General features: G+C 39.6%; 1 long non-coding RNA gene across 1 annotated transcript in view; it reads left to right on the forward strand.

Moving 5' to 3' along the window:
* The first annotated feature begins 16,654 nt into the window (after window positions 1-16,654).
* The window catches only part of LOC124163872, a 208,489-nt gene continuing 197,332 nt past the window's right edge, over window positions 16,655-27,811 (forward strand). The window contains exon 1 of the long non-coding RNA XR_006865859.1: window positions 16,655-17,592. This is a non-coding gene — a long non-coding RNA (uncharacterized LOC124163872). The remainder of the gene's footprint in view (window positions 17,593-27,811) is intronic.

A 27,811-nucleotide genomic window follows, 5' to 3' on the forward strand; every position in this document is an offset into this window, starting at 1 on the left:
TTCTTAGGGCTCCCTCATTACTAGCTCAATCGATCCATTTGATTCTCATCATTCTTCTGTAGCACCACATTTTGAAGGCCTCTACCCTTGATTTCTCCGCGGCTGTCATTGTCCATGACTCACTTCCGTATAGAGGCATACTCCTGACAAACTTTTTCCTTACTTCTGTGTTTAAATTTCCCGCTTGAAGTAGGTCTCTCTTTTTGTGGAATGCTCTCTTCGCTTGTGCTATTCTGCTCATAATTTATTTTTTGCTTCTCCCGTGGCTAGTGATCCTGATTCCCAAATAACAGAATTCATTCACCTCTAGTTTTTGTTTCCCTATTTTAATGCTAGCATTGACTTCTCTTCTGCTGCGCACCAATGACTTGGTTTTCTTCATGCTAATTATCAGCTGATATTTACCCATTACACTACTCATGTTTACCAGAATCTTGGTGCGAAGGCTTCCGCGGTGCGCTGGTACAGTAGGCAGCATTTTCCGGGTTTCACCGCGTAGTGGTTGCGTTGGTGACAACAGTTTCTCCTGCATTCCAGCAGGCGTCTTCAGGTCGAAGTGCCTTCGCCTTCACTGGAGAAACTGTTGTCACCAACGCAACCACTACGCGGTGAAACCCGGAAAATGCAGCCTACTTACCAGAATCTTTTTCAAATTCATCTCAGTCTCTAGTACGATGGCTATGTCATCTTCAAATCTTTTTTTATATATTTTTATCTATGTTGATATTTTGACAGAAAATTTTTTCAAACACCCTCAATAGTTCTGTTACCATATCTTTAACTCAGGTATCAGACCAATATGGAACATCCGGTTCTATGATTGTAACAGTACTGATCCTTTATTTTGGTTTTACGTAATTTTTTCCTGTCATTCATTGGCTCATCTGCCATTTCTTTTCTATTGCTCTCAAACTCAATTTAACAAGATTTTTTTATGCTTTTTTTCGAAAGGTTGCTAACGCGTCTTTCAGCATTGTTAACTGTGAACATGCGTTTTTCGTGCAAGTTTCTTGCCTTTGAACGACAAAGTTAGTGACTTTTTGGGAATTTGAATCGCTTATGGACTCATTACTAGAGCACACATGACACAACTACTTCTCTATCCGCATTACTGGACCCACTTGAAAACTTCAAGTGCTTAAAAACTCTTGGTATTTTATTGCTTCCCTTTTTTGAATGCCTAAAGATATTTGGGTGAAAGGAGATTAAAGTGGTGATTTTTTCATTAGAAAATTTGGAGCGCTCGTTATTATCAATGTCTATGTAAGAAAATGACAATTTTAGATGAATTTTATGATGACGGAGAAAATCTTCAATTTCAAGTATTTTAATCCCTAATTATTCCGTTTGTTTTTCAAATTTACTAAAGCTGAAAACCACTGCTTTAATAAAAGATCTTTTTGAACATCTCAGATTTTTAACAAGTTCGTACTTCCATGCTTTACAATGCTTCATAAACTTCGGTCTCTAACCACGTTTAAAGAACGTGTGTAAGTACAAATATAAATTTTAACTACGTATATAAATGAATGTAAGATGCCGGGTGTGGAATGAGGTGTTTATCGCTATACCTTTCGTAAGTCACCGCTCCACCCTCTAGCATCGAATTTTGGTGTTTGTAAGTCATTTGTCTGTAAGTAATATCCAGTCAACAAAATGATAATGGGGCCATGTTTTGTATGCAGGAATAACAAAAACAGGTTGTGAACGGATTGAGTAAATATTTAGGCAGTAAAAAAAATATTCTCGTTTTTCATGTTTTTCTTGTGATCGCTTAGTTAGCTACGGTTGAGCGTATCTAGGGGGGATCCCCTGGAGGAATGAGGCTGTTAATTATTCATTGAGAGGATGTGTATGACTTGGCTCGATGTAATGGTCGAATCGGAGAAGTCCTTTGCCTTAAGTAATTTGATAATATTTACTTGTAATTCATCTATCTTTGTGGTTGCTTGTTCAGGTGCTTGCTCAGAAAGAGAATGTTTTCTCTACCGGAAATTAAGTTAATCCGTGGATTTTTGATAGTGAGCGATCTCTAGACCCATCTTCAAAATATATTTGTTTTTAGTTTATTAATTGGAATGGCCACGATATTTATGATAGTGTTTTTATTCTTTTTTTAAATATATCTAAGTCTATTTCTCTAAAAACAAAGACCCCATTTTCTTAAGTATATTTTTTGCAGCTAGGTGACCCATATATGCAACATACTAATATTTTAACTGACCATGATATTTATATATATATTTGTGAAACTCAACCCTTATATTTTTAAGTAAAGACTCTGCCTTTATTTAAGCAGACTGTGGCACCATCAAACGTAACAAACGTGTTATGACTGATGTGCATTAACAATAACATTTGTGTTCTCGTAACTCAAATTGTAGGCCAGTGATGAAACCTAGCCTTACTTTAATCATGATTATTATGGTTTTACGAGCATTATAATTGCTTTTTGTTGATGTGGCATTGGTATCTTTGCATCAATTGGTATTTTTTTTGTTAACTAGGATCATGAACGCCGTAAAAAATTATTCAATATGTGGATTTTCAAAGCGAAATGAAAATGTAATAGTTGACATTGAAAAGACTATTTTTTGTTTATGATGTGACAGTTAAAAATACATATATTTATCCAATTTATCTTTCCATCGCAATTTTAACTGCCAAAACCCCCATGTACCTTGACTATAATGGCTGGCGACTCTTCAGAAGACTTAGAAAAAATAATTTTCCGGTCTTTATAGACAATATTGATGGGATAAAACTGGTTAACCTCTCACTTTACTCTTCAATCTACGTTATTGCGTTACACCAAATTGATTCAGACTCTCTTGAGTGGAAATATATTTATCTTCAAATAATTTTATATCTTAATTTATAAGAGACAGCTGCGTGCCTTTGATGATAAATGCATTGATAGTTTTGTTAGGATGAATATTTAATGCATATATTTTCTGATAAAATCCGAACTTGGCACACGCGTTGCCATTATATTTGTTCCCCGTATCGAGACAGTGGAATCAATCGTAACTGTTTTCCTTGGAGAGTTTTTGTGGCCTCCTTTAATCAAAAGATGGAGAAACACTATATGAATTATTCCCCTGCTTCACAGAATTCATGTTTCATGATGCGATATTAACATCACAACCATATTGAAAGACTTTCTGTGGCTTTGAACTCGAACATGGCAGACGCCGCCGAGGATATCAATTCTTCGTGTGTTAAGCATTTCCATAAGTTCATTTAAGGTCGTTGTGCGGTTGCCATGGAGATTCAACATCGTCTCCACCTCCTCCGAATGGACCAGGAAATCAGTAGCGTCTCAAATCGACGAATTCCTAGAAATTTATAAACTTAGGCATTCAATCGAATGCCTCTTTGAATGAGGTGCGCGAGGCATATTCGATGACGAAAATTGAGATTTATGAAGCTGGTACCTCAATTATCAATTAATTATAGTTGACGTTGGCGCAAAAATTCTGCTGAATGGCGTGGGATTTACGTTTGCAATGATTTTCTGGTTTGAAGATCTTATCAAGAAGTATATGATCCTTTGGCCGCTAGATCCTTCACCAATTGCTTAAATGCTAAACCGTGCCGAATTTTCAATGGCATCTCTCGAAATAATCAGACCTATTTCTGTTGATAATTTGAGAAAAAAATTCTGAGATTCCCAGTTTATTTCACATTATTGCGATTATCACAGTGAGGAAAAAATAGATTTGCTCACAAGCGTGTGAAAAACAGTGAAACGACGTGAGCAGGTACGCGAAGCCAACGAGTTAGAAAGCCAAACAGCCAAAGCTAGAAATCGATGACCCGCTTGGCTGAAGTGCGTGACGTCATCAACTTATCTTCGAAAGGGATAAAGGGAAAAATACGGGTTTCTTTACCCCTCAGCGTTAGTAACAATCAAAGAAGTTGGTACGAGAAGATTCCCAATATCTACACTCCTTTTCGACCCAACTTCTCCACCTCTTATGGCCGCATTGAAAGCCTTTATCCTGTCTTACTCTCACTAGACTCCGTTGCCACTTTGGCATTATGAGACCTCACTGGAATCCCGAAGGTCTCTCAGGCCGTACTCCACAGTTGATAAGTGGAGTCCCAGCTCAAATTTGTCGTCTTCGGTGGGGACGGGGATAAGTCCTCGTCTATCATACCCAAAATCGTGACATCCAGTCCCATCTGGGTAGGTTTCTCCTATCCAGGACAAAATGTCCGCACCGTCGCAATTCCGCGCTATTTTTTTTTAATATCTCTCGCAAAATTTCTTCTACGCGTGATATTGTTCTCCAGTAGCGCTAGTTTTTAATGAGTCGTGGGCCAAGATTGACAAGAGTTAAATGCAGGGGCGCTCTGGGGTGATTGGGGGCCCTCGGCTGGGGCTCGTGATGGGCCCCACCTTACCTGGGGGGGATTTCGGTGCTCCCTCCCTATATAAAGACATTTATATGTTTAAAGTTTATGAGATATTTAGTCCATAAGTTTATAATGACATGTCTAAAGAGCTGGATAAAAAGTTACAAAGATTACTTAATTCATGTGTAAGATATGTATTCAATTTGAGAAAGGATGTTCATGTATCACAGTACAGATTCAGCCTTTGTTGGCTAAATCTTTGTAACCGAAGAAAATATCTACTCGGTGCTCTTCTTTTTAAGATTTTCAGAGAGAGAATCCCTAATTATCTCCGGGAAATCTTTATGAACAGATCAGTAATCACTCACATGTCATCTCGCAAAAAGGACTATTTATATTATCCTACTCCACGTACAACTACCGACCAGAAATCATTTCTCGTAACGGCATCTAAATTTTGGAATTCTCTCCTTGAGGATCTAGAACAGAGGGGCTCCAACCATGCATTTAAATATAAATTATACATGGCTTTACTCAATGAAGAGCGAAAATAAACTCCAACAGAAAATACAGCCAACATATTCCGTGTGATGTCAAATTTCAATCCATGTTTACGTGTCTTTTCTTTATTATTTGTGTATCAAACAACTTTATTGTTATTACTTTATATTTTCATGAACTTTATGCTTTTGATGAGCCAATTATTGTAAATTGTGTTTTGCTCTAAGGGTATACCCAGAGCATGAATAAATATCTATTCTATTCCCCCCCCCACGGAAAATGTTTACGAAATGCATGCCTGGAAATGGATTTTGACGCTATTCTGGCACAAAAAAGCCAGATAAAAGTTAATAAAAATAGCACTTTCTTCAGAAATAAATATAATGAAAAGTGAGAATTTCACAGCGCATAAAATTTAGTAACGCATTATGGTTCTATTATCTATTATTTAGCGTGTTTTTTTCTTAGAAACCGTGCTGAAATCTAAAAAATGCTAAAATAGCCTTTTCGAATAATCCTTTCAAAAACGCACCAAGTTCTCTTTTATCTTTTGACACCTATATTTTATTTTTTTATATAATCTTATTACACAGAGTATGTCGTAAATAAAGGAGCCAAGGAAACGTAGGATTTTATAACGGCAAAAAAAACTTTGGTTCAAGTACTTTTGGGTCTTTTTATTACACTTTTCATACACGCTTCACGCGAGGACGCGATATACGCGAGCGTTGTGGGGGCCCCCTTGGCTCGGGGCCCTCGGCGATCGCCGACCTGGCCAGACCGCCCTTGGTTAAATGATTGATTTTTTTGTAAATTTTAAGAATGAACGCTACCACAATTACTCCTTCTCAAACGATTTAAGTTGGATTTTAATTTCTAACATACGAGCTCTATCTCAAACTCAACTTGAGTCTGAGATCTGAAACAGCGAAGTAGAGTGAGCACTCTAGATTGAGTCAGGTTCTGACTCCTCATTGTCGACAAATATGAGGACACATCACTCCTTTACAACAGGTCGACTTTTCGCCATCATCGTGACGTATTTTACACGCTCTTTCTTACCTTGCTTCGTTTGTTTGTCCATTTCATCGATGGAATCTTGTAAATGATTTTTAACCCTCTTCCCACGGAGGCTTGAAAATGTTCATTCCGGCATGCTTCTGATGGCAATGCAATATTCAACTTTGCTCTATTGTGCTGTGATTAATAAAGCCTGAATAACACGATCATTCGTTCCATCCCTCTTAGTGATCACGCGAGCGTTCGTTTTTCGCGACCGGAAAAGTGATCGCTCGAGTGATCATTTTTCTGAATCACACGGACCCACCCGCCGTCGCTTTTCGCATCATTTCCGATATCACAGCCCTTTGCCGAAGGAACTGCATCACGAAAATCTATTGCCTGAATCCTAAAATTTTAATATCACAAATATGTTTCAAATTTGGGATTGCCACCATGGATGATTTACATCGGCGTAGACTGATTTTGGCCGCAGCAGCAGTTATATTGCATCGGCGACGAAATGAACAACAGCGTCGTAGAATATGGCCGAGAGAATTGCAATAAAGAAGACGTACTGGCTACAGACTCATCAATATGGTGTATTTTCAAATATCAATGTTAAATGACTAGATTGCAAATTAGATGGCAGTCAATGGCAATGGCAAGATGGCCACTGCCAGCTGAGCGCATTCGTATTGTTGGGCTAATAAATGAGCGTATTTGATTCGGTGGGGAATTTTTGAGCGTTTGTGCAGTGGAGGCATTGAGTTCATATTACTATTACAGAGTGGTAAGGGAGTATATAGAGTATTTATGAGTGGAGGTATCACTCTCTTCAGCAGGTTTGCTATCAGTGGCGCCGACTCCATGGGGCCTGAGGGGGCCCGAGCCCCCTCAAAGATTCGTTTGGGGGGGCAGAGCCCCCTCAATGATTCAAGAAAATAATTTAGCTATATTATGCTTTGTGGAATTACAAAAAAAGTATTGGTAATTTTTATTTCCCATGTTTGACGATAGTTACCTTTTAAAATAAATTTAACCATGTGTTAAAACAAATAATTATAAGGTTAAGCAGGTTAACTGAATCAAGTGGTGTGAATCATGAAAGTGTTTCGGTGCTGCGACACACTTTGAATTTAACCTCTTCCCGGGGCAAGACCTCCGATATGGGCCCCCCCAATATTTTTTATAAGTCGGCGCCCCTGTTTGCTATTGTTTACTTCTCACAGTCGGGCGTGTTTATGTTTACGTATGTCGTTCCCACGATTGTCAAACGTTGTGTTGTAATCGCTCCATTCAGGCATGCACTCTGATTGGCTGATATGAGGTTTCAGCGACGGTTTTAGCGATGAAAAAAGCGACCAGACGAGTGATGAAAAAAGTGATGGGAATCCTCTTCATTGGAGACGAATGCGAACAACGGTTGCGTGCGACGATCAATTTAGACTCAAGTGATCGCTGGAGTGATCACTCGAAAATTACGATAAAAATGATCGTGTGATTCAAGCTTTAGTTTACCACGAATATAAACTTTGGTTTACCGACGTCGTTACAACTAATTTCTCCGTGGAATTAGGTACGCTCTGCTTGTCAGCGACGAAAGCGGTGACTTTTATGAATGCGTTCAAATGCGCGGTGGATATGAGGTATTGCATTCTTAATATTGGTATGCTGCGTGTGATTCGTGGCTTCACGGTTTAATGTTATTTAGGCTTAAATTAAATTTAGTAAGGAAAATAGTTTTATTTTCTAGCTCTCAATGGGAGACTTTAGTCATGATTTTTTACAGAAATTTCCCAGACGGGTTTGGTTTAATCCACTACATGACTCGCTAGTAAAAAGCAGAAAATAAAAATTAAATTAAAAAAGCATACTTTAACAAACATGCTTTTTTCAAAAACAGTGTAAAATGCGCTAAAAATTAAAAAAAGAAGATTTTCATACCTCGGAGAAATTTGTGTTGCATAGGTTTAGGTATTAATATCGCGTGCCTATCCTTACTCACCTATCAATTTCTTCTACATTCCCTTCTAATAAATCTAATCATAACTCACGCTCTATTCTCCGATTGATGAAAAGCTCATTTGTGCAAAACTTACCTAAATGTTATGAAATGTTCACGGTCCATAGCGTGTGCCTACCCCATAGCGACGCGTAGGATTCGGAAATACTTCCGAATCCGACTTCGCGCTCGCTTTGAAGGAGCTGTTCAGGAATATTAGAAAAGAGGATCCTCACGTCGGCCTCTAAATGTGTTGTCTTCCACCGCGAATTTGAATAAGTTTGCAAAGGTCGCCACTCGTGTCGCTGATGGACAAATTGATCCGAGTTTCACGGGAAGATGAGGTATAATTGGGGGTATATAAATAAAAGATAGCTGCACTTTTCCACAATATCGTGCTTAGTGGAAATATTGTGGAAAAGTGCTAGCATATTTTATTTAAATGTGTTTAAGTTCCGCCATATAACGCCTGAATCTGTTGACCATAATTCGGGGTATTAATCGAAACTTACTCAAATGATGATGTGATCTATCCAACTCATTACTTTTCAATACTATTCCTCGTAATAACAAACATTAAATTGCAAAATATTGGATAAAAAAAGATCGCATTGGACTCGTCGCCGCGCCTCGGACATTTTTGACAACCGATTATAATGCGACCAAAGTGGCAACAGAAATCACCGTTCTATGGGAAGGAATTGGGCCTTCTCTATGCTGTCCCCTTGGAGCTGTTCCTCTCGATTGGTGATCCTCGTCCGTGCTCATTTCTTCATTCGACTGTTTCCATATCGCACGTGATCCGACTCTGATGATGGACTACGGGGACGTCGGGAGGAAACGATCGTATACCTCTCACGAACTGATACGTGTCCAGACATATCAGTGAGGTGGAAATGATATGCGGAAAGATTTGTTGAATTTTTTTCGGAAGCTCTTTGCGTAAAAATGTTGGAATCCAGAGCTTTACTTCAAGAGGGGGATCGGGATGGTGTGATGGCTAGAGTGCTTGCTTCCCAACCCGTGGGCTCGGGTTCAAGTCCCGGCGATGGCAGAGAATTTACAGAGATTCCTGCTTGAGTGTTTTGTGGCGGACAATTCAAGTTCAACATTCCGTCCATCGTATGGGACGTAATATCGTGCTCCCCTTGTCGCCTTTTGTTACGAACAGGTTAAAGCCAACGACGCCGGATTTCACTCTATACTTCCTTTTTGATATGATTTTCGCGATGTCGATCATTTACCGTGCTTTGTGGGTCATACTTAAGGTACAGCACTCCATCCGTCGGATGGAGCGTTAAGACGTGGCGCCTTTCGTTAAGAACTGGCTAATTCAGACGCCGGGTTTCTCTCCATCTTCCTTCCATAGCATTCCTTCATGGCGCAAATGACCACAGCTGTCGCGTCGCGACCCGACAGCTGAGGCAGCAATTTTATTTGAAGAAAAAACACCTTAAATAATGCTGCATACAGATGGCTATACGATCCCGTTATAAATTGTGGTTCCTTGCGTCATTGCTATCTAGCAGGTACGTGTTATTGCTAGCGAGTCAGCCACCGTCTGGATATAGGCGGAGGGTAGGCAATCTCAACGCGTGACTTTGCAGCTGCATAATATTTTTATAACTTACATAAACTTTGTAAAAGTTAGCAATCATGATGAAGCATTTACTTGCGGATATCGCTACACCTACGGCGACTTTATTTTTAAAAGTTGCAAAACTGACTTTTGTCCCGCTAGATTAGCGATTGGGACCACTGTGCGTCGGTCGTATTCTCAAAATACCATACATTCACCGTAAGAGGACGTATCTCTTCCACTCGACCAGTCCTATTTTGTCTTCTTACTTTGAAGCTTGCCCGTAGTTCCTTCTTCCACGATGTTTGGTCTATGAGAGGATGAACTTTGCTCCTGGTCCCTCATAGCCCGTGACTCCGCCACGTTGCCCAGTTGGCTAGTGTCAAAAGGGTCTGCCCTATCTCCCATGAGTATACAGGATGGAGAAAAATTTTGTCACGAAATTTTAGGAACCAAAATTATGGATGATTTTCAGGGCAAAAACGCGCAATTCTTAAACTACAGAATCTTAGAGGCAAGCTCTCCGATTTTCCGTGAGCTCACTCTGTTGTCGGACGATCTGGACAACTCATGACTTCGCATTATACGCCTGCCGTAGATCGCGATGTATGGTAATAAAATATACGTATTAGAATTTAAAAACACCATTTTTATCAACAATATCCCACTGATATGATATATTTTGTTCAAACAAAGGAGCATAGGTGAAGTGGATTTTTTTTCGGTTGTCATTTTATTCATACATTTTTCCAATTTATTAAACGAATGCTGTTTCTTTATGCGTTTAGGCGGATTACACAATGAAGCTCCAGCAACCTGGAATGAACTTTCGAAGATATCCACATCTGCATAATACCCTGCGAGCCACCTCTAGGGTGTTTGGCAGGGGGTGATCAATCACCAGTATGCAGCATGCCATCGGACTCCCACATGCACACTACATGGTCCAAAAACGACACGCACACTAACAAATTATACTACCACATGCTGTTAGAAATAATAATTAAATCAGAAACATGCATTAAGTTATACAAAAGTTAGTAGGCTACACTATATGTCATCTAATATATTTGTGAGTTCTAACGCTGCCGTTATCACCTCTTCTTGACCGTGGAAAAAAAGACATTCAGAATCTGTCTGTTCTACATTCTATCTCTCTTATTTTATTTATATGACCTGATCTTCTATAGTATATTGGCGTTCGTAATATATGGCTAACTACGTTAGGAAAGAAACTGCTCTTTAATTTATCTAAAAGGTTTAGTCTATCTTTCAATCTACGGTCTGACAGGGATTCCCATCCGAGTTTATCTAATAAGTCAGTTACGCTAACAGGACTATCTAACGACTTTTCACGTAACAAATTTGCCGTGCCGATTGCGGTGGAATGTGTACTGTAGTGAGGACCTTGTTTCTATCATTACGATAGATTGTGTGATTGAGAAGGGTTGTAGGAGGTATTCATGATAAAAGTGAGGCAAAAAATAGGCAGCCCCTATTTCATTCTGAATAAAGTTCCGTCGGGTATCCAAGCTCGTGAAAGACCCTCTGAGTCGATGATTTCAGTATTCCCTGAAGATGAGGAACAAACCATGAATCTTCGGACACTATGGATGTAGATAGACACGACCACCTGAGAGAAGATCCAATAAACTGTATGTAGTGTATCCATGATCCAAAATCGTTCATATATTATGGTTGCACTGCAGTAAGAATATCAGGGATATAATTGCATATTGTTAATTAGTTGATAGGAGAATTGAGTGGAGAGCTGCGTCAAACCAATCTTAGGATTGTCGACCATTGATGATGATGATGAATTTCGTTAATAAATAGGAGGTTTATAAAATTGATAGAATTGATGAGAGGACTTTCGTGTTATTGCATTAACACTAACAGGAAGGAATGGCCCATACGTCATGTTCAAAATGAAATTTAACTCTCATTTTCCATCTTTTTCTTCTGGATTTCCAAAAAGCTAATTAAAAATGTTCTAATTTGCTTTGAAAATCCCATTTTTTGTGAATGATATTACTGTTTTCGGTCTTGAAAAATACACTAAAAATGGTAATTGAAACACTCAATTATATAACTCCACTACAGGTCATGGTTTCAACACCCTAAACCTTTTTGAGGTGAAAAAAATGAAAATGAAATTTAGTCTTGAAATTACATAGTGTCGAAACCATGGTCGATAGCTCAGATATATATTAGTGTGTGGAAATAACCATTTTTTTTATTTTATCATGGATATATCGCATTTCTACCATGTCAAGTCTGAAACGATTCACTATATAGTAAGTGTGTTATGCATAATTCATTCATATATTATAGCGTTTAAATTTGTCTGTGATCAATCGCCCTCCATCAAAGTTGTGCATAGCCGTATTTTGATAGCGAGTGACGAGGCGTAATCCTCTTCCATTTAACCCGACTTGTATGCCGAGAGAAACTTTCTATTCGATTTTGGTCATACATATCAGGACCCATTAGACTAAATTCGGGTATCGTAACGATAAACACGCGAGAAGATTGCTTGTAAATCATACTGCATTGACGCTTGTAACGCAATTATCATCCCACGGAGAAACGGATGGAAAATTATCATAAGTGACAAGTACCATGCAACCTCTTTTGCAAACACCTTGATATTGCGACCGATCAGGAAGAAGTTATACTAGTTATGGCGGTTGTGGTTGAACTGAAATTCCACAACGAATTTACTTATGGTAGTTTTTGACAGAGCTGGATGCATCTCACGTTTTAATCCGTAAAATTAAGCATAAGTTTTTGTTGAGGAATTCTTCTCGGGCTTTACCCCAGGTTAATTCAGCCGTATTGCCCGACGTTTCGGAAACCGACTTGTCTTCCATTTTCAAGGCGTTTAACTGAATGAATTTCACATTGAATCGAATCGATCGTTTGGCGTATACACAATAAGGCTCAGGTGTCGTCCGATGATCTTTTTGAGTTCTTTATGCGCTTCCCTTTTGTTTTTAATGCAACTGATCACAGGTCTCTATGTATTGCTAAGATGAAATCCAGAAATTTTTGAGATTGAGGCGGATCTCAATAGCTTTCTTAATTATGCGGTCCTGGTGTAGTTCCCGAGAATATTTCCTAAAAATTTGCGTATTACTAATTAGCTGATAGGAGAATTGAGTGGAGAGCTGCGTCAAACCAATCTTAGGATGGTTGACCATTGATGACGATGAATTTCGTTAATAAATAGGAGGTTTATAAAATTGGATAGAGTTGATGAGAGGACTGTCGTGTTATTGTATTAACACTAACAGGACGGAATAGCCCATACGTCATGTTCAAAATGAAATTTAACTCTCATATTCCATCCTATTCCTCTGAATTTTCAAAAGCAAATAAAAAATGTTCTAATTCGCTTTAAAAATCCCATTTTTTGTGAATGATATTAGTTAATAATAAAACGTTATTGTTCTTTTCCACACGATTTAATTAATACGACCGGTTTCGTCGCAGAGGCGACATCATCAGGTACAGAATCCGTTATAATAACAGTTATTTTGTTCTTGTTTATCTGGTTGCTATTACGTTGGTAGGGGAGGGTTGCGTTGGGGTTGGAGCGTCACTCAGCTTCAGGGGAATCTCCAAGAGCGGGGAATAGTTTACAAAAATATTTTCATTTGCTAAAATTCCATTTTTTATATGCTTCCTTATCTCCAACTCCTCCAAGCAGTCCATCCTTCTTCCCTTTCCCTCAAGGTGGAGAATTTCCGGAACAAAATTGCTCCTGTGGTCACTCTCCCATAGATGTTTCGCAAAATGCGTTTTTTCTAACTCCCCGTTTCTCAAATGCCTTCCGTGTTCCTCTGCTCTTACTCGGAACGAACGTCCAGTCTGGCCTATGTAATAGGTCTCACAGTCACTGCACTTGAGCCTGTAAATGCCACTTCTATCATTTAAGTCAATTTTATCTTTTGTATTGCATAATAACGCCCTTAAATTAGATGTGTTATAATATGCTATTTTAAAGTCCTCTCTGGGAAAAAGGTTTGCGGTTGCCTGTGAAATATTTCCATAATAACTCAGTTTGCACCAGCGTTTCTTATGCTCATTATGAATGGATGAATGGTATATCATTTTCTGTGCCCGGAGGGAGTATTTCTTCCTTAACAATTTATCTATGACACTTTCTTCGTATCTGTTTTTAACTGCAATGTTTTTGATGGTTTTGATTTCCATGGCGAGGTTCTCGGCAGAGAGGGGGATGTTGAGTGCTCTGTTTAACATGGCATGAAAGGCGGTTAGCTTATGAGAGGGGTGGTGGCGGGAGTCGCAGGGGATGACATGGTCGGTGGTAGTCTCTTTCCTGTAGATTTTGAAGTCGTAGCCTTTTTCCGAGGTTGAAATAGTGATATCGAGAAAGTTGATACTATGGTTGGATCCTTTTTCAAATGAGAACTTTATGTTTTTGGCTTGTGTATTCAGTTTATTCAAAAATATGTCCAGTTGCCTCATAGTACCAGTCCATATGGCAAACACATCGTCAACGTACCTGTACCAGCAATGGATAAAATTGGCGATAATAATAATAATTGGCGATAATTTAATAGCAACCAGATAAACAAGAACAAAATAACTGTTATTATAACGGTTTCTGTACCTGATGATGTCGCCTCTGCGACGAAACCGGTCGTATTAATTAAATCGTGTGGAAAAGTACAATAACGTTTTATTATTAAGAATGGATTTTCACAAAGTAAAGCCAGAAACACTCAAGTTTAATGATATTAGTGTTTTCGATTTTGTAAAGAATCGCGAGCAAGGAATATGAGACTAAAGGTAAAGGTGGGTGGGGAAATACTTGATCAGTTAGAGCACTTCAAGTATTTAGGCAGCACGTTAGAGGAAAACGGATACAGTAGCAAGGAAATCAGGAAGAGAATTGCATTAACAAAGGAGGCGTTCATGAACAGGAAGGAGCTTATGAGAGGATCATTATATAAGACTTTTATGAAAAGGTTCGTAAAGAGTTTGATCTGGAGAGTAGCGCTTTACGGTGCGGAAGTGTGGACATTAAGGAAGGAGGACGAGAGAAGACTGGAGGGGAGGGGATGTTGAAAGCAGTGTTAGAGGGTAATCAGTCGATGGAGTACAAATGAGGACCTTAGAAGCCAAGAGGGATAGGTACATGCAATTTTTTAAAAAATCACTGCACCTTAAAGTATATGCTTATCGGTGATTCACTTGAATCCGTTTGCCACAACAATATTGTGTACCTCACCAACCATTATCTGCAAACGGTGGTTTCCTATTATTTTTTATTGCCTAAATCGAAAGATTATTACTCCTGGAGTACGTATTTCACGCTTTTAGATTTTTAAATGACGATATCTATTTTTTGCGATTAAATGAAAAGTGAAAATTTTCAATCGCGCGAAAACGCGACGGCTAAGTATGAATGCTGGGAAAAATCCGTGTGACGTCGCTCTGGTTCCCGCTGCCGCAAGTGAGGAGCCCTTGGGGCGAAGCTTTGAGCGCTGATACGACGCAGGATGCTAGCAGGTTGCAGAGTACCCTAGTACTAGACTAGCGGTTAAAATTGACCCTTGCCATTCGTCTAAACCGGTATTTCTAAAACCAAATAATTTGTACATTATGAATACACTAATGGTGGGCAACGAATCGCAATCAATGGCTTTCGTTTTCTTTGATGAAGGAAACTACCCTATTATCTCCAAAAATAAAAAATGCACTTATCCCCTTGGATTCTAGGGTTCTCAAATATTGGAGCACATTAAGAAATAAAGAAGGCTAAAGAAAAGCGAAGTCCTCTAAAAACCTTGAGGGGAAGACGGGACAACTTACTTAGCCACATTACGAGGCCTGATACAAACGATCGTAGATGGGCAAGTGGAAGGGAAGAAGGGCAAGGGACGGCCTCGAATAGGTCAGGTTATAAAAGATGTGAAAATAAAGAAATAGGTCTCGATGAAAAATGCTAGCGGATAGGAGTGAGCAATGGAGAGCAGCGTAAAACCAATGTTAGGATTTTTTACTGATGATGATGATGTGGAATACTTTTTAGGGTTTTGATAATCTGTTGCAGTCATTTGTCATTTTCCAGAGAAAAATGGCGAAGAAATGATTAAAGCATGTTGCAACGATGATTGAAGTTTAGCAAATGGCCAAATGCGACAGCCGAGGGGAAATAACTATTTTTAAACTATGAAATCTTATTAAAAATATGAGGGGCAAGTACTTCATTCCTCGGGCCAACATCCTTAACTGGCAGAAGTGCTTTTATAATAATATAAATAAAATTCCGTCTTTCTCAACTACGCAGATAGTCCTTTGGCTCGCGGGTGCGGTTTGCATGTGATGGTCTGTGGACGCTACTCCACGGCTACCATCAGTTTTTTTATGCGGTGACGAGTTCGGGAAAAGTTCATACATATTATTTTTCGGACATACGGTTGCAGGACGTACAAAAGATAGGTTTTTCAAATCCAATTTTTTAAAGTTGATAAAGGCTTTGATAATCCAAATTTTTAAATAGTTCTCATGGAGGTATTTAAATTAGGGTACGAAAACATCTGTAGTATTTTATGGCCGTAAGTCGATGTGGTACAAATATGGGAGCATATTACGGAATGAAAATAAAGTGAGAAAAGAGAAGTCTTCAATAACTTAAATGACTTAAACTTTGTTTTCCCACAGATTTTTTTTATCACGACCAAGGTTTCCACGGTTTGACTCATCTTCTGGTGGAACTTCTAACTAACTCATCTTTCGTCTAACGTCATCTTACGATCAAACGTCATCTTTCGTGGTCGTGAGTCGATAACAATGATCGTGAGTTAATAAAAATTTCGGTGGAAAAATAAAGTTTAGGTTATTCATTCAACTCGCCGGATACCAACAACTTTTCTAAAGCGAGTAATAATTATAATATGGTTCGCCGCCTAAAGTTCCATGGTTATAATCGTGCTCAACGGCCTTCTCAATTACTCAGATGGTCGTTTGGCTCGCGGGTACGGTATGCATGTGATGCGGTCTGTCGTCGCAACTCAATTTGACGCGCCTCGCTCCCCCGTTCGCGGAGAAAGACGGACCCCTGCCTGCTGCTGCCTCCCCTCTTCCCCCCTCCTCTCCTCCATCGCCCCTCCCCTCCAGGCGTAAGCGTAGGTTCGCCCGTAGTCTCCTTTCCAGTCTTTCTCTCTCCTCCGCCGAATACCTCGACCGCTCCGCGCTCCGACCCGCAGTTGTTTCGCGAACGCCGTCAAGACGGGTCAGAGTTCGCATTCGTTCGGAGAGCCCCGCCCCCGCCCACACGAGACATCGTAACTTCTTTCGCCGCGTCGGGACGCGCTTTTGATCGCGGAGACCTTACCCACTTCACCGCAGAAACTGCTGGCCCTGATGCCGTATTCACTCAACGGACACCCCGCTAGCAGCCGATACAATGGGTCTGTGGCAGGGGATGTTAGGACACCTGTCGGAATTCTAGTGGCGCATTCGTGAGCTTCGAAGATTGCCGACTGATTGATTGAATAGCATACTTTTTGACTCGAACACTTTAGCTAGTGATTCGAGAGATCATACATGGGGCCGTAGGTAAATGGCTGCACTGCAGAAGGAGATTGTCCTCTGAACTGTCTGTCCTTCCCTTTTTTCCTTGGTCTTCTAGGAAGGGGAAAGCACAAGTTTTGAATCATCAAAGTCCCAACACTACATCAATGTAGTGATCAGAGAATTCAGAGCCCTAGCAGAATAGGACTGAACTGTGGCAGAATTTTGTTTTTTGGAACTCTTCGATGTTCCCTTTTTTCCTTCGTCTGCGAGGAAAACATAACTTTTAATTCATCAAAGTCCTAACATCAATGTAGTGACTATAGAATTCAGGGGCCGTGTTGAATAGGACTGAACTGTGGAAGGAATTCCTCTTCAGGACTCTCTGCTTTTCCATTTTTTTCTTCGTCTACAAGGAAGAGGAAAGAACGCGACGCAGGGGCAGACTTCAAGCGGTTCTTCCCACGCCTGTGTCCGTCCTTGCTCGTGGAGCCCATTTCTCCCGGCCAGCGGACCACCTGTTCCCCGCGAATTGAAGGCTCTGTCGCCGCTGGCCCTGAGCTGATCCTACCCGGCCCTGGAAGAGGCTCCGAACGCGGTAAGTAAATCGTCCCATTTAAACTCAAGTCGACCTCTAGGAGCATCATTCAGATTCAAGCCGTGAACCCCTATCTTAAATCAAACGGTTTAATTACCTGGGGTTGAAATTTACACGCCGTACATGTTTGTATGTGATGGAGCCGAAGCAAATCAATGCTCGCCTTATTTTCCAGTTTTCTTCCCAGTCATTGCATTTATAAAGAGTAATAAGGATTTCTAATTTCGTAGCGGAGTGTGAGGTTTGAGTCGCGGATAAGCCTCATCCTTATTTTCTGCGGACGAATGCGCCTTATATTTTGCCCTAATTGAATGCTACTCTGTTCAAAAAAATGATTCCGTTGGTTAGGGGTTAAATTTATCCAAGAGTTTCAGGAAACATCACCAGAATTAAAGGAAAATTTTTTGCCGTTGAAGTTATGGCTGTTTACTACCGAAATTTAGATTAGGGAATTTGTGTGGTGAATGTTAGTGACTTCTCTTTTGTAATTTATTGATGACAATTACTAAAATTTTTTTTTCCTTTTTCTACTGGGGGCGCATTTTATCTCAAATGTTGCGTTAGTATACTACAGCAATTTTATGACAGTTACTTTTCCGATAGGTTAATGCCTTAAGGATCATACCAAGTTTAAAAATAATATTATTCCCATATTTTGTATTGTTTAAAACTTTAAATATCGTATTTTTCACATCGTCATATTGCATCGTATCACCTATTACGGTGAATCTACTGGAATGTTAGGTAAAGTGTATCATTATTATTGTAAACAGATCGTGCAGCTAAAGGAAAACGACTCTATTCGTACGAAATTGCACACAAGTGACCTTTATTCTGAAGGTGTGAACGTCTTACGGCGCTTTTTCGGGCCTTATTCCTCGTGAAATTACTTAGTTCGCTATTTGATGTGTATTTTGCCTTGCAAAAATGCTTTTCTACAGCTTTCAAGACAGATTTTGTGCATGTGAAACTCTTCACACGGACTCTTGTTTAGACCATCTGTTGTCCTGTACTGTAAAAGCTCTGCTAAAAAGACACTTTCCTCAGGGCCTGAGGCTTAATTCGTCCTTAAAGAATATTTTTTTGTTACAAACTCCCTGTTTGTAAGTGAATTGCGTCAACAAAAGAGGCGTTAATGAATTGGGAGGAGATAGATAATGAGAGGACCGTCACGTAGAGTTTTAAGAAAAGTACTCCTGTTTCCAACTAAGGCTTGAGGCTATCCATTTGAGTCCGATCTATTTTTTGTGCTTTGCGGTGCGGAAACGTGAACGCTGCGAACAGAGGGCGAGAGAAGGCAGGAGATGTAAGTGTGAAGAAGAATGGAGAACTCCAATGGACGGAGATGATAAAGAACGAAGAAGTGTTGGACATAGTGGGTGAGGAAACTTTAGTGGAGATTTGGAGGGCCTGGAATCAGCGAGTATTTAGACGGGAGGGGATGCTAAAAACCGTAACGGGGAGATTGTTTGGTAATTAAGGGGTAGATGTAAAAGAATTGGAGTTATAGATGAAAGGAATTAGGCCTTTCTGGGAATTGAACTGGGAAGATCAATTTAGGGTTAAGTTTGAGTACAGGTGATTCGCAAAATGCTCCACATAAATATACCTTTATCAGTAAAAATATTGGATATGATACATTGTCGGACTCGGTGGTTGTGGGGATTAGTCCTCGACTACCATACTGAAGGTCGCAGGTTCGCGTCCCAACTGGATAGGTTGCCCCTTCCAGGACATGGGCTTGTGTGATCGTCTATTGTTTATTGTTTAAACTCCCGATGTAAAGGCCTCATTGTGCTGTTTTCGGGGGTGTTTGAGATAAATCAATTTAAATTGAATTAAAATTGAATTACCTTTACTCTCTGTTTTCGATGAACATAGTAGAAATTTTCGTCGTATCTGCAATTCATATGCGGAAGCACCTACATAGTAGGAATGGGGTTGGTGTGCTCGGCGGAGTGCTGGCTTTTCACCCACCTTGTGGGTCCGGGTTCAAATCCCGGAGGTGTTGGAGATTCTTTTCAGTGACTGCCCGATCTCGGCTTGAGTGGAATGTGGAGAGTACTTTGAGCAAAACACTCCGTCTGTCGGATGAAACGTTAAGCTGTGGTTGGCACCTTTTGTTAAGAGCAGGCTAGTTCCGACGCCGTGTTTCTCTCCATCCTTCCTTCTTGATATGGTATTAATGATGTCGATCCAAGCGATTGCTTCATAGGCAATACCTCACGTACAGCACTCCGTCCGTCGTATGGGACGTAAAACCGTTCTCCCTTGTCGACTTTCGTTACGAACAGGCTAATTCCGACGCTGGATTTCTCTCAATCCTTCCTTTGTTGATATGCTATAAACGATGTTGATCATATAGAGTGCTTTGTGGGGCATACTTAAGGTACAGCACTCCATCCGTCGGGTGGGACGTTAAGCCGTAGCACCCTTGGCGCCTTTCATTAAGAGCAGGCTAATTTCGACGCCGGGTTTCTCTCCACTCTACCTTCCCTACCCTTCTCTCATTCCGCAAATGACCTCAGCTATCGTTCGCCTCGTCCAAACACCATTCCATATCAGGATTACTGACTCCCGATGCATTTTATATAACTCCACTAGTTTTTGCGAAAGTGGCGAGTGCAAACATAATGCCAGCATTAATCATCTCAATGTTTTGCTCAAGTCTCTGAAAAGGCCGCTCCGTTCGAACATTTTGCGAAACACATCGTAGATTTGGAATGTGATTTCGTGATCATTGGTTCCGTCAACTACCACGGCGAAAAATCCACAGAGAAAAAATTATTTGCCTTGACCAGGATGATTTTTTCCTCTATGGATTTTTCGCACAATTTGTGCATTGCGGGTAACTCCCGTAAAAGTTATCACCGTGGTTAGTCCCGGTATACTTAAAACTACCACAGCGTTATAATGAATGGTATCGTTATTTAAGAGGATTTCAATAGCTCTGGTTTACGTTGATTATCTTCTGATTATCAATTGACTCTTTATCTTTTGAAAGTTTTCAAAAAATGCTTGACCTCTTCCTAATTAATATGGTGTATTTAATCCGCACATCTTGAGAGTTCTTTTCGTTAAAGTTTTAAAGTAAGTGTATTCAGTATTTTGAATCTTTTTCTCTTCACGATCACATTGTCTGTCGTTTAAGTAAGGACGTTATCTTTATGCAAAAACCTACCGTTAGCATTCAGTATGCTATCAAAAGATTATGCAAAGGAAAACACTCGGTATTTATGTTTCAAAACGTGCTGTAAATGGATTTACGTAATGTATTGCAACTACTATCAACGATGAATTGAAAGGAACCGTTAGAGTAATTTATATTTTGTGTTAATTTTGGCAATTTCTAGGACATAATGATCATGTCATCTACCTTTTGTTCACTCACTCAGTCCCTTAGATAAGTTGGTTTGGGTGGGTGAGGATGCAGCTCACCACCAAGTAAGTCATGGGCGTGTGAATTCCATGCAATTGGGTTAAGCGAAGCAGTTCTGTTCCCTGGGCTTCCTTACGCTGAGAGAGCTTTTTTCGGAAGTGTTCGAACCCTAGGCCTTCCAATCAGCATTCAACGCCACTGAGTTCCCAACTTCAATCAGAGTCAATAAGATATATTTCAACAAATACTTCTTATATTACCTGCCTGGAGATAATAGCATTTCATTTACTTTTCCTCGTTAGCCAATTTTCATATCACCCCATTGATTTGCGAACTGACGTTATTGGAAAATTATCTAGCTCCTGAAAAATGCATATTATTTAATTTTCTTATTGTTAGATTTTTCATTTATTTAAAACCTGTCGAAGAATATAGGGTCATTTGAATCTTTTCCTCTTCACGATCACTTTAAGCTTAAAAGGACGCTACCCACACAGAAGGACCTGTCGTTTGCACCAAGTATGATAGGTTAAAATTTAAGGGAAGACGGTCGGCGATTTTATTGTGAATCATCGTGTATCCACGTCTATTATAACTCTTCCGCTCTCGCGGCAATTTCCACCTTCACACCCAGAAAGCTCAAGCCCGATTCTATAAAACGTCAGGCGTTACATAGACAAATATCCATATAAAAAATTCTTTTGTTTATATAGAAAGCTAAATATTGTGGAATAAATACCGTTTCATCAGGAGGGATAAAAATTTATCTAGCCTCCAGTGTAAATGCGAAACTACCTAGAAATATTTTAAACAAACATTTTTACATGGGATTTAACTCGAGGCCGACATATTGGCACCTTGAGCATATTAGTTGGAATCAATTGTTATCAACCAAGAATTGAAATGAACCGTTATAGCATGTACTTATTTTTTCGTTTGCCTTTTTTCTCATCTATTAATTGATTTTGGGACTGCCGTCATTTGAAAATGCCCTCACTAGTGGTTTAATTTAAGGACGTCTCTAATTATCGCAAATGTCAGCACCCCATACTCAATTATTCGTCGCTTATTTTCTGCTCCCTCTATCAACGAGCACAAATAGATGGCCATCTCTTGCGGGCGAGCGGAATTTCGGAATGGATTCCCATTATAAACAGATGCGGAAATTTCGCACCATCGTTCGCAATCCCAAGGTTATATCCAGCCGCATGGAGTTACCGAATTGGGAATATCGCCTCGCGTAGCCCTGAATTCAAAGTTGGTTTCGCTCTTAACATTCATTCACTCAAGTTACTCAACCCTTAAGGTTTGTATGGATCGGTGAGGATAGTGCTCACCCCAGACTAAACTACAGGTGTGTGAATCGCGAAACTCGGATCGTTCTGCCTGTCAGCGACTCTAATGATGACTTTTGTATACTCAGTAGAATGGACGATTGATGACTACCTATTTAGAAGCCAACTGGGGAAGCCTGGGGTGTAATATTTGTGGGATATTGAAGTTTCGCCCACCTGTGTAATGTGTATGCCATATTACTGAAACTTAGGATATAAGCTCTCTCTATACCGCCGCATGGAGTTAAACAATGGGGAATACCGCCTATCGTAGCCCTGAATTGAATCTCGCCATCTCGTATTTTGAGGAATTTATTTTAAATTTCGGATTGCCCACCCGACTATAGAACCCGCGACCTTTTTGATAAATGTCCCAACGCTGATTCCTTGGGCCGTCACGTTCTTCCCGTAATAGGAGTGTTCAGTATACTTGTTGAGATCATCCTAGGGGACTGTGTAAAAGAGGCCCAAATCCACCCTGTAGAAGCTTCATTTATGTCGCCACTTTGGCCGAATTTTAATCAGTTGTCAAAAATGTCCGCTACGCGGCGTAGAGTGCAGAGTGATCCGTTCCTTTTATGTAGATCATTTAGTTTATTTATTTAAATCATTTTTCTCATGCAGCCGTGACGCCGATTTGTAGTGAAAATGTTTTTAAAAAACATGAAATTAGACAAAATACAATAACAAAATGAAAACAAAAATAATAAATCAGGGAAGAGGAAAAAATTTTTTAGCTGACAGATGGGACACAGGTTGTACGGTGAAATTGCTGCATGATTGGTAAAAAGGATCGACGATCGATCAAAAAAACCTCCGATAAAACGCCACAAAAAACGTCAAAACGTAAACTACTCCGGTTTAAATGATAAACACCGCTTTAAGGAACTTAGCTCTAAACTACTGAAAGGTCCGAGAAACAAAGTACATGTAATTATCACGAAAATTCTAAAATACGCTACATTACAACCAATTGCAAACGAGAGACAGGAAAAATTGATCAATAGTAGGATCCGGCTCTAGATCGCCACTAGATTACTTTTTGAATGATTTGCAAATAAGTGCTGTAGCTGGAGTTAAATCACGTTTGTCACATGAAAATGGCAATAATTTGGTTTCACTCTCAACATTCATTCATTCAAGTTACTCAACCCTTAAGGTTTCTATGGATCGGTGAGGATAGTGCTCACCCCAGACTAAACTACAGGTGCGTGAATCGCGAAACTCGGATCGTTCTGCCTAAGGTCAGCCTAAGTACCGGAACAACGATGGTATTAACTTAAAAGTGAAAGATTGCAGTTTGCACATTCTGTGCACTCTTGTATTGCTTTTAAGCCTCGAGTGAATCCGGTTTAGAACAGAAAAAATTGTGACGAAAAAAGCTTGGAATAATTCTTTTTTTGGATCACGCGGATAATTTTAACGACACTTTTTGTCTGCGGTTTCGCTCAGTCATTATAATTTTTAAAATAGATAGCCTCGTAGCATTTCATTTTCTCATCACGATATTTATTTATTGAAATCATTTTTCACGTGTAGGTAGCGGTGACGCTATTTTAATGTGAAAATTAAAGAAAAACATGAAATGAGACAAAATGTAACATCGATACAAAAACTAACAATGAATAAACCAGGAGAGATAGGAATGAATTCAATTAGCTGACAGATGGGACACAAATTGTACGGTAAAATTGTTGCATGATAAGTAAAAGGGATCTCGATGGTGGAAAGGAGTAAGTTTAGAGGACAGAAGAGGCAATGTAAAGGTGAGCACTTGGTTGGGGAGATCGTGGGAATAGGCAGATGGATTACGGAGAGCGAACGGGTGATCGAGTTGGTATTGTAAAATTCAACAAAGGAAGAAGTTCCGATATGGAGTTGATTCTCAATATTTATCATATAATATTTACAAGCGTGAGGAATAAAATTGAAAAGTTATAAATGCGGAGGATCACTTCAACATGAATATAAATTTCTGTTAACAATCCTAATTATAGCTTGGAATTTGATCGTTCGCAGAATTTTAATTATTTTTTAAGGTTGTTTCTTAAAGTAATAATAACAATTCTTCATTTAGATAAGGAATTCAAATAAGCTTTACAAAAAATCGACACCTGTATATGAGATTTATTTAGCTGGAACTACCTTCCCATCATCGCGCGTGGAATACAAATTTTCACTTTTGACGACTAAAACGTAACGATTACTCGCACGAGCATATTAATACTAAGGTATTTGAAGTAGGTGACCGACAGCTGAGATCATTTACGCCATGAGGGATGGGTGGAGAGAAACCCGGCGTCGGCATTAGCCTGCTCTTAACGATGGTCGCCAAGAAGACCACTCCACGGACGGAGTGTTGAGGTTGACTTGTCCTCCGCACAACGCTCAAACTGAGATCGGGCGTTCTCTGAAAATTCTCTACCACCGCCGGGATTTGAACCCTAGTCAAATGGATGGAAAGCCAACACTCATTCTACCATATCAACCCGATCCCCGAGCTTACTATTCATTTCTATTACTAGGAGTAGATTACACGTAGAAATGATTTTTATGTGTCAAGTAAAAACTGCCAATGATGTGATTTGCTGACAGCATTCCAATAAATTTTACCTCTAAGCATAACGTTACTTATAGAAGCAATCGTCAAAGTTGTATGTCAGTAGAGCAAGGAGGAAAACACCAGTATAGACGGTCTACTGGAAGCTAAGAATGAGGTAATTTGCTGAATTGGCTGTATTTTAAATTATTAATAAGTATAAAAGCGTTGTAATTTTTCCTTCAGCAAGAGATTTTATTTTAATCATGAAAATGTTATCGAAGGAAATCGTTCTATTGCTCTGAATTGCTTTCGATCCTGAATGAAAATTTCCTTTTGAAAAACTTTTGTGATTTATGTTGACTGATTTTACTCAATAGTATCTTGATTGCGAATTATAAAAAGCACTTGCAGTGAGGTCAAACCACCATTTTAGAGGTTTATCAACTGTAATTGAGTTAAATAATATATACTAATAGTAATTGAATAGCAACATGCGCGATATAGACGGAATAATATTAATTTACGATGCTCTTATGGCAACTCGCAAACTAGAATCAGTAACCGGGTAATTAAAATTGATTAACTGTAGAAAAAACTATGATGGTAACGCTAAATGCATGATGCAGGCATCATTTTTGCGGCCTAATCTCGTATGTGTACTTAACTTTGAGTTAATAATAAAATTTTAGGTTTTAAGTCCTCTGAAAACGGAATTTAGTCCCATTATTTACCAGCGTGCATGAAATGCACGGCGGGTTTGTTGACTGACGGATCAGCTAATGCGGGAAAGGATGTTATCGGCGCAAACGTTAAACCAAATGCATGGGATGTTGTGATTCGGAGGTAAACTGTTAATGAAGTTCAGGTCTTGCACATTATTTGAATTCAAAGTTAATAGAAGCGCTAAGTGATAGTCCCAACGAATCTACATCCGCTATATCATAGCAAACTAGTCTTGCATTTAGATTGCTAATTTGATGAAATAGTGCATCTATCCTTTGCGTTATCGTCATCAACACAACAATCCTAATATTGGGTTGGCGCAGCTCTGTACTCAATTCTCCTATCATCAAAAATTTTCACATCTGCGTATTATTGATTTTAACGTCCTTCTTTACCTACTCAATATTTTTTATTTGTTGTTTTCCTTTCTGTTCTAGCCATCAACTTGCACCTCGACGATTGTCTTAAGAGGATATGGTCAATTAAGATTATTTAATTTTCACGTTCCAATTCCATATCTTAGCGGAGGAATTGGAAGATATTTGGAGGAATTAAAATTTCACTTGAATGCATTTTATTCATGATAGTTGTGAGGTGGGCAACTACATTTTTTTTAAATTTCATGTATTTTCCGTTTACTGTTACCGTCGTTTTACTCATTCATTTCACCTTTTACCTAAGTTTGAGTCAACAACGACAATTTCAGCGGACCTTTTATCCATTTTTCATACTTCTTGATCAATTCCCTTCGGCCATGAACCATGTCGTCCATAAAGCTCTAGCTGAGTCCTGCTTTTCTTCGATCCGCTACTACATTTATAGCGCATTTTTTATTAGTTTTATCGTAAATTAAATGAGAATGATTCGAGATGAAATTCTTATTTATAAATGAATCATTACGCACGCGTTTAGATATTGTATCACATCCAGATAGTCTGCAATTTTCTAATGCATTTATCTTCATTAAATTTCAGATGACAAGTAAAATTTTGACGTCTTGTATGGGTATCAGGATGAAGTGATGGCTAGAGTGTTGGCTTCCCAACCGCTTGGTCAGGTTTCGAATTCCGACGGTGGCAGAGTACTTTCTCAAGACCGATACGTGCTTGAATGTTGTGTGGAGGACATTTCAAGTTCAACACTCCGTCCGTCGGATGGGACGTTAAGCCGTAGTCCCCTCGGCGCCTTTCGTTAAGAGCCCACTGATGTCGCCGCCGGGTTTCTCTCCGCCCGTCCTTCCATACCATTCCCTCTTGGTGCAAATGACCTAAGCTGCCGGTCGCCTCCTTCAAATACCATAGCAATAGTAAGCTCGTGCGAGTAATCGTTACATTTTAGTCATCAATCAATCAATCAAGTTCAAAATGTGCCCATAAAGGGATGAATGGAGGTTAAATTCCACGCGCGCTGCTACTCCTCACGTTTGTAAATATTATATGGTAAATATTTTGAATAAACTCCCTATCGGAACCTCTTCCTTTTCTGAATTTTACCCTCCCCTCATGGCGTCAATGATCTCAGCTGTCGGTCTTCTCCCTCAAGTACTAGAAATAGAAAATAGAAATTAAAGTAAAAATGGACTATAGCGCTAAAAAAACGTAAAAAAAACAGTGGAGGATATTGGTGTTGGCAAGTGTGTAGTAGGAACATCATCATCCTAAGTCAACAATCCTATGATAATTTTGACGCAGCTCTCCATTCCTCTCCCCTATCCCCTAGCCTTTTTATAGTGACGTATTTGTTTCCTCTTTTTTACATCCTTTATAGCCTGTTACTCATTCGGGGCCATCCCTTGCCCTACTTCCCTTCCACGATTATTTTCATCAGACTAACAAAACTCATAATGGGGCCAACTATATTTTCTCGTGTTCTCCTTATAGTTTTACGGAAGCCTTCTCTTTTCCACCACCTTTCTCAGCGCTTCCTCATTGTACAAGAATTGCCATGAGAAAAAATTCCCCTGGACCGGGAATCGAACCACGGACCTTTGTCTTTCCGGGCCACTGCGCAGACCACTACGCTATCCAGGTTCATTAATTCCCATGGCAATTATACCGAGACTCATGGTACTAGGTGTTAGGCCCTTGCGGTCCATCAAGGATGGCAACGCGAGGGAGAAAGGACTTCCAAGAAGCCACAACCGGTTGAGAGCCTCAAACCTGCGCTAAAGCCGCGCAAAGCGGTATTTGTAATATTTCTAACCCTGCCTCGTGAACGGCGGTGAAATATACAAAAAATATA

This window comes from Ischnura elegans, chromosome 8 (assembly GCF_921293095.1).
Source record: "Ischnura elegans chromosome 8, ioIscEleg1.1, whole genome shotgun sequence".
In the NCBI taxonomy this organism is placed as follows: domain Eukaryota; kingdom Metazoa; phylum Arthropoda; class Insecta; order Odonata; family Coenagrionidae; genus Ischnura; species Ischnura elegans.